A 7514-nucleotide genomic window follows, 5' to 3' on the forward strand; every position below is an offset into this window, starting at 1 on the left:
ATTGAATGACTGTGACGAGCTTCAAACTCCTGAAGGCTGGGCGTTAGTGACAGACGCAAAAGAATCAATGGATTCTATTCCAACCTGATTGAGAACCGACAAATGATTAGCCGTACTGTGACAGAGCATAGGAACGTTTTCACTGAGAGGATGGGAAGTAGCCATTGACAACGGTGACACCCTACATACAGCTTGCCATGGAGGGAACTTTGCACTTTTCCATGGATGGAATATTACATTACAGGAATAAATCAGACAAAGCATCTCCAAAACTCCAACACATTCTCCATTACTGCATAACAAGTATTTATTTTATGCCCTTTTTCCTTTCTTCACTGAACTTGAAAAACACTGTTGTTAGTATCCTAACTAAGAATAATAAGATAAACATAGCTTGCTTCAAACCAACAATCTCCGTGGGATTCGACCCTTACTCACGTAAGGTATTACTTGGACAACCCAGTGCACTTGCTGGTTAGTTGTGCGGATTGCAAATTCGTGCACCAGAGTTCAAACTTGAAAGAATATAGATAATATAGGTGAATACATGTAATTGAACTTTTGAACCCTCACCGGATGTGTATCCGCTCTATTCACTCAATTCTCCTCTAATCATACTTTCCAAAGTTTGATTTTCTTCTAACAATCAACATTTATTTCATGCATGCATACATATATCATGAGGTCTTTTCTTTGGTTGTAATGGGGCTAGGGTCAAGGTTGGATCATTTATGGTTAAGTGGACTAGAGTTTAGATCTTTGATTAGTATAGACTTTCCCACCTAACTATATAATGACCTATACAAGTTCAAACTACTCTAACTACCCATTCTTCACTTTTTCTTTCATACTCATGCATTCTTATTTGATTCATAACACCTATGCATTGATTCCTTTTTATTGACTTCACCTTGGGGCATTTTGTCCCCTTTTTATTATTTTTTTTCTTTTCCTTTCTTTTGTTTTTCTCTTTTATTTCTCTTTTTTTTTCTTTCTTTCAAACTATACACAAGAACATCAATGCATAAGGTCTATATATTTAATCAATACATGAATATGTTCCCAATTCCTAATTATGAAAGTGCACTACCCCTTTTTATCCCATCCAATGTTCCCAAGCCTCACCAACTGTGAATAATAAACACTCTCACTAGCCTAGACTAATCAAAGATCCAAACAAGGATTTTCATTGGTTTTCCGCTTTGGGCTTGTAATGTGCTAAAATGAGAATAAGTTGGTTAAGCATAGGCTCAAAATTGGCTAACAATGGAGAGTAAAAGGTTGGCTATTTGGGTAAGTGGGCTAATGAAATAATGGCCTCAATCCTACAAATGCATGAATACAAGAAATAAATGGACATATAGATTCAAGCAAATCAAGGATCACAATCATAGAAAGAGAACAATTTCTCACAAGAATGGAAAAATAAGTGGTTATAAAATGTAACCACATCAATAGGCTCAAGTCTCACAAGCTTGTGTTCTAGGCTCAATACATGCTTCACAAAGTATGAATTCAAGCAAGTTTCACCAAAAATTTTCTTTCAATCAATTGGGTTAATGCCCTATAATTAAATTTCTTGAAAAATCTCAATATTTGACTAAGCATTGTTGTGATTGAAAAATTCCAAAAATTTCCTTAGTTTACCCTTTCCTTTTCCGCTTAAAACCAATTTCTTATGCAAAAAGGGTGACTAAGTTTTTGCAATTCAAAGTACGATTTCTAATCACAACCACAACTAAAAAGAAAGATATGCAAAGATGTACAAAGAGAAATTCAACTAAAAGCATGGAATCTATCATCTAAAACATCTAAAGATATCCAAAAGCATCAAAATATCTAAAATCCAAAATAAGCAGTAAAAGTATCCAAAGTAAACTAAAAATGCATCAAAATATATACAAAAGATATGCAAAATAGGATAACTAGGAAAGTGCTACCGGTGACCTCCCCACACTTAAGATCAAGCATCGTCCTCGATGTTAAACTGGAGGATCAGTGGAAGGCACAACGGTAGGTGCTGAAACTGTCTGAGGCTGTGGAACTGGCTCCTCATGAGTCTGTGGTGTCTCTGTGGTGTCTGGAGTAGCTGGAGGTGCATCCTGCTGAGTCGGCACCTCCGCATCCTCCTCCTGATGATCTTGCTCATCGGAGGCCGGAGAGTCGGGAAGCGGAGGTAACTCAGCACCAAGAGAGATGAGCGCCTGGTCCATCCGATCCAATCGGCGTCTGACATGGCGCCTCTCACGCTCTAAAAACTCAAATAGGCACTGGACCAGTAGATAAGTAGGCTCAGGTGCTATAGGAGAAACTGTCGATGAAGATGGAGCTGCTGCTGTAGAGGAGGATGGGGCTGCTGTAGGGGCTGATGGTGAGGGTGTCCCCACTACTGCTCTGGCCCTAGAACGGCGTCTAGCAGGGGGCTTCTCGTGCACCCAACCACCCCAAGGAATAGTAACCTCCCTGTCATCTGCATCAGGGGGTGGTGGTATCACATCATCATCTAGCCATGGGACCTCAGCTAGGGCTGCCATACTCGTGACCAAGGTAGGAAATGGAAGTAGGCCACGAATATGCGCCCGCCACATACACTGTCGGATAAGTCGAGGAAAAGAGACATCTTTCCCCTCCATGACACACCCAATCAATAGAAGCATCTCCATAGGGATCTCAGAGAAGTGAGTGGTCGGCAAGACATAGTGGGCAAAGATCATCTGCCAAGTCTTGGCCTCTCTGGTCAACTGAGCAAATAGCATCCCCTTAGGCTTGGTGTTGGTCGCATCCATGACCCATGTAGCATCTGGTAACCCAATCACGCGCCTAAGCGCCTCGTAATCAAAGGTCATGGTATGGATAGCCATCTCTGCCTGCTGATGGGCACACATGTCATCAGAAATGTGCCGACACTGTAATGCCTCCCCAATGGCAGTCTCAGTAATCATGATCTCTCTACCCCTCACCTGAACCGAATCCAAAGTCGGATGGAAGAAGTTGCAGTAAAATTCCTTTACCCAAGAAATATTGATATCTCCCAAGTCTCGGTCAACAAAATGGATACCCAACTCAAGGATGCGACCAGTAATGGATCGTCTCACATCATTGGGTAGGAGTAATTTCTTCTCAGTATTTAGCTTCGTTGTTCGATACTTGGAAAATCGAAGCTCACAGTAAAGATTGGGGAATTTGGTTGGGTCAGTAGAAGGTAACTGCTGATTTTCTTTTTCTTCGTCATTTAAAGGATTCTTAGCATAATGCTTGTAGATGGAGGGAATAGAGGGTGTAGAGTGTTTCCTTTTCTTGGAAGAGGTGGCAGTGGCTATAGCTTTCCCTTTATCCGACATCCTGAAAAATGTGATAGAATATAAGCAATGAAACACTTAGCATGTAACAAAGAAGGCATGTTTAGGATACAATTGGCTAATAACAGTCATGATGTTGAAATGAACTTGAAAAAGAATTGGTAACAAGTAAGCATAAGTGAGCAAGGTAACCGAGAATGCAAGCTTCATTAAAGGCAATAACTCTTACTCATTTAGCATAAATTCATCATACTTTTAGAAAGAATGGTCAAAGAGGGTTAAAGGTGAGTGAAAGTTAGATGGTTAAAGAAATTAGTGACTTAGAAAAGTGGATTAGTGGTATGATGATATTTAGGCTCAATTAAAAGAGAAGTTCTTGTTCATCGTCACCATGAATAGTGCAAATCCGGGAAGTGGAAAGGAAACGGAGATTAGCCCAAAATTGAAAGAAAGGCCAAAATGAAAATAATTTTCTTGAAAATCGGGCAGCATTCTGGCTTAAAATTGGACGTTCCCGGATAGCAAAATAGCACAAATAGCATGATTACAACATCAATCAAGTACAACAGCAGTGGTATAGCATGCAGGCAACACAAATTACACAAAATAGCAACCCAAAAAGTAGCATACACACCCAAGGAAACAAACAGCAAATATGCACATTCGGAGCACTTATCAGGCCTTGAATCCTCTATCCAGTCCTAGCTATCTAACAACAAATATTTCTATCTAATCCTAACATGCAACATTTGAATTCAAACTAACTAACAGACAATTACAGTAACTAACAGAAAGAGAGTAGGAACCTGGGAGCCGGGAAGAACTGAGAATGGTAAGGGGAACTAGGATAGTGGCAGGGGCAGCAAACTCAGGGATTTGCACCCCCGTGGATGGTGGCAGTTATGGTAGAAGAGTAGCGGCGGTGGTGGTGTTCGGAAGAATGAGAGACTGGGTAAAAGAAGGCCAGCGATGGTGAGAGAAGGAAAGGGAGAGGGGAATGTGAAATAAGGAAAGAGAGGGAGGGGCCGCCGAGCTTCGTCGCCGGCGGTGATGGCCGAGTGACGGCGTCGGGCGGAGGTGAGAGTGAGAGACTGAGGTGGGATGGGTAAGTGAGAAAGAGGTCAGGCGAAGAGGGGTTGGCCGTGTGGTGGTGGCGGCTGGCGGAGCAGTGGCTGAACGGAGGTTGAAGGTGGAAGGGAGAAGAAGATGGTGAGGGGGACGAGAGAAAGTGCGCGACTGCGCAGTGCTCTTCGCGCATTAGGGTTATCCCCTTTTTTAAATCGGCGCGAGCGCGCACCTTGCGCGTCCGCGTACATTGAGGAAAATGGAGATCCACGCGTGAGCGTGCAGCGCGCTCCAGCGTGGGTTGGCAGATTATGCATGGGCGCGTGCACGTACAGCGCGTGCACGCGTACATGTGGTTGGGCCTGAGGCGTAGAGTGAGCTTGAGGCACGCCCAACTCTCGGGTCAGAAGCCTAGAGTGGTGGCAGCATGTAAGGGACGTGCGCGCGGCAAGTGCGCGTCCATGTACGTTGGTAATCTGTGATAAGGCGCGCTAGCGCAATGCGTGCGCTCGCGTCTGTTCCTTCCTGGACAAAGGGGCGCGCACGCGGCAGGTGCGCGTCCGCGTACATTGAGTTGGGCTAGGGGCCTAAAGCTGGCCCAGAGCCGGCTCAACTCTCTGGGGTTTGGCTAAAAAATTTGCAGCAGCAATTCGGCGCGGGCGCGGCTTGTGCACGTCCGCATGGATTGGGTTGGGCTCAGGGCATAATGTTTGCCCAAAGGAGGCCCAACTCTCGGGTACGTAGGCGATGATGCATCCGCACAGGGACGCGTGCGCGTACACTGCGCGCGCGCGTCCACCCCCTTCTTCTCTTTTTTTTTTCAGAAAAATTATGCTGGGTGCTCCCCATACTGTTCACAACTCTTTATTCAATTAACCATCATACAATTCACAAAAAATGCAATTTGATATTATTCATCTACTACTAAGCACAACATACATGTGACTAAGCTAACAATTAAGTTGTACAAACAAATTTATGTGAAAAATCTACCTACAATGGTAACTCAAATCACTTATTGAGCAAATTTAAAAGAGAATGGAAAGAGTTTACCATGGTGGGGTGTTTCCCACCTAGCACTTTTAGTTTAAGTCCTTAAGTTGGACATTTTGAGGTGCTTATTGTCATGGTGGCTTATGTTTGTACTCATCCTTGAATCTCCAAGGATCCTTGCCTCTCAATTGGTTGACAGAATTTCCAACCATTTTCATCAAACTTGGGCAAAGTTCTACCCAAGATATGAGTCCCCATAGTTGGTCTTCACATAGCGAACTGGGATCCCATATCTTATCTTCGCACCCGTCTTCAATTTGATCTTCATACTTTTTCTTTCCGGGTGGTTGACATAAGGGTGATTGACACATAGAATTCTCCTTAGCACACCTAGCCTTCCTTCGATACCCTTGTAAAGTGGCATTCTTCCAATCGTCGTTCCTATACCTTGAAGCTTTGACCTTAATGAGCCTAATTCCTAACTTGCAACCACTACGCAACTCTCTTATGCTTTTAATTCCATAAAGAGCTCTAAGTTGACCATCATATTCAATTAAACCATATTCAAGTGAGAAAGGAAAGCTTAGGGATAAGAGTTTTACCCACTTGAATGTTGTGTTGGATGGTGATTTGAGAAGGGGGACTTCCCCACACTTAGACACTGCAAGGTCTACTTCCTTGTGCTCTTCTTTGTGTATTTCCACCTCTTTGCGAGCTTCCTCAATTTCAACCTCATCCCCTTCGTCACGTGGCTTGGTGTTGTCTTCAAGAACTTCATCTTGTTTAATGGGAGGTGATTCAATTTTGGATAGGAATTCATTGATGAATGAAGTCATCTCTTGATCAACCTCTTCATATTCTTCAATTTCAATATACACCATGCCATTTTCGTTTTCCTTGGGAGGTTGTGCACACTCTTCTATAGTTTCAACTTCATGTCCAAGGGAAGAGGATTCCATTGTAGAGAGAAATTCATCCATGATTGAATCCATCTCTTGATAAGCTTCTTCCAAATCTCCAACGATGATATGCCTTGGAGGTTGCGCACCCTCCTCAAAGTCAATATCAAGCTTCTTGGAAGAGTTTTCCATGATGCTACATTCCCATGGAACTTCAACATCTCCTAAATCTTCAACCACTTCTTCCTTTTCTTCAATGATCATAGGCTCCTCCAATTGTTCTAACACAAAATTTGACTCCTCCTTTTCCACCGGATTTTCCAATTTCTCCTTCATGCTTTGCTCTTCTTTTGACCTTTCACATGTGGTCACGGAATTACCTTGAGTCTTCAAACATTGGTGGGCTAAAGTATGCACCACTTTGGTCAAATTGGTCACAAACTCAAGTGTATCCCGCTTCATGGCCTCTTGTCCTTGAAGTAACAAAGTGAGAGGGTTGGCTATTAGGGTTTGGGGTGAGTAAAAAAGGTTCATTATTTTGGAGAGAGGGTTCATAATAGAAAGGTGGTTCTTCTTGGTGAGGTTGTGGAGATTGTGTGTATTGAGGTGGTTCTTGGGAGTAATCTTGATAGGATTGTGGTGGTTCTAAGGGTTCTTGCTCAAAATGGTCATAAAAATATGGTATGGATGATTGGTCATATGATGGATATGGATCATAGGAAGGTGCTTGATGTGGAGAGGCTTGTGAGAATGGTTGAGGTTCATGTTGAGGATATGGTTCATAGGCATATGATGGTGGTTGTTGAGTGTCACAAAAATAGTCATCATAGCCGTCAAATTGACATGCATTAGGATGGGAATTATACCTATAAGTATCCGGAGGTTGTTGCTAATAGGAGTGATCAATTCCTTGAGGCTCCTCCCATCTTTGATGGTTCCATCCATGGTACACATCCTCATTGAAGCCCTCACTTCCTACAACATAATTAGAACCAAACTCATAGCCAAAGTGAGAATTCATAATGGAAAAGCAAAATAAAACTAACAAAAACTAGAAAATAAAGCAAAAGCAAGATATTCACACTATTCACATATATACAACAACCAATAACATAACACCATTGCAACTCCCCGGTAACGGCGCCATTTTGATGATTGAATTTTTGACGGTTTAGAATTTCACTAATGAAATCTCGTTGTAAAGTATAGTTTCTAAACCAAACAATAATCCTTTCATACAAAAAGTTGTTTGTCACTA

The sequence above is a fragment of the Arachis duranensis genome, chromosome 6 (assembly GCF_000817695.3).
Source record: "Arachis duranensis cultivar V14167 chromosome 6, aradu.V14167.gnm2.J7QH, whole genome shotgun sequence".
Lineage (NCBI taxonomy): Eukaryota > Viridiplantae > Streptophyta > Magnoliopsida > Fabales > Fabaceae > Arachis > Arachis duranensis.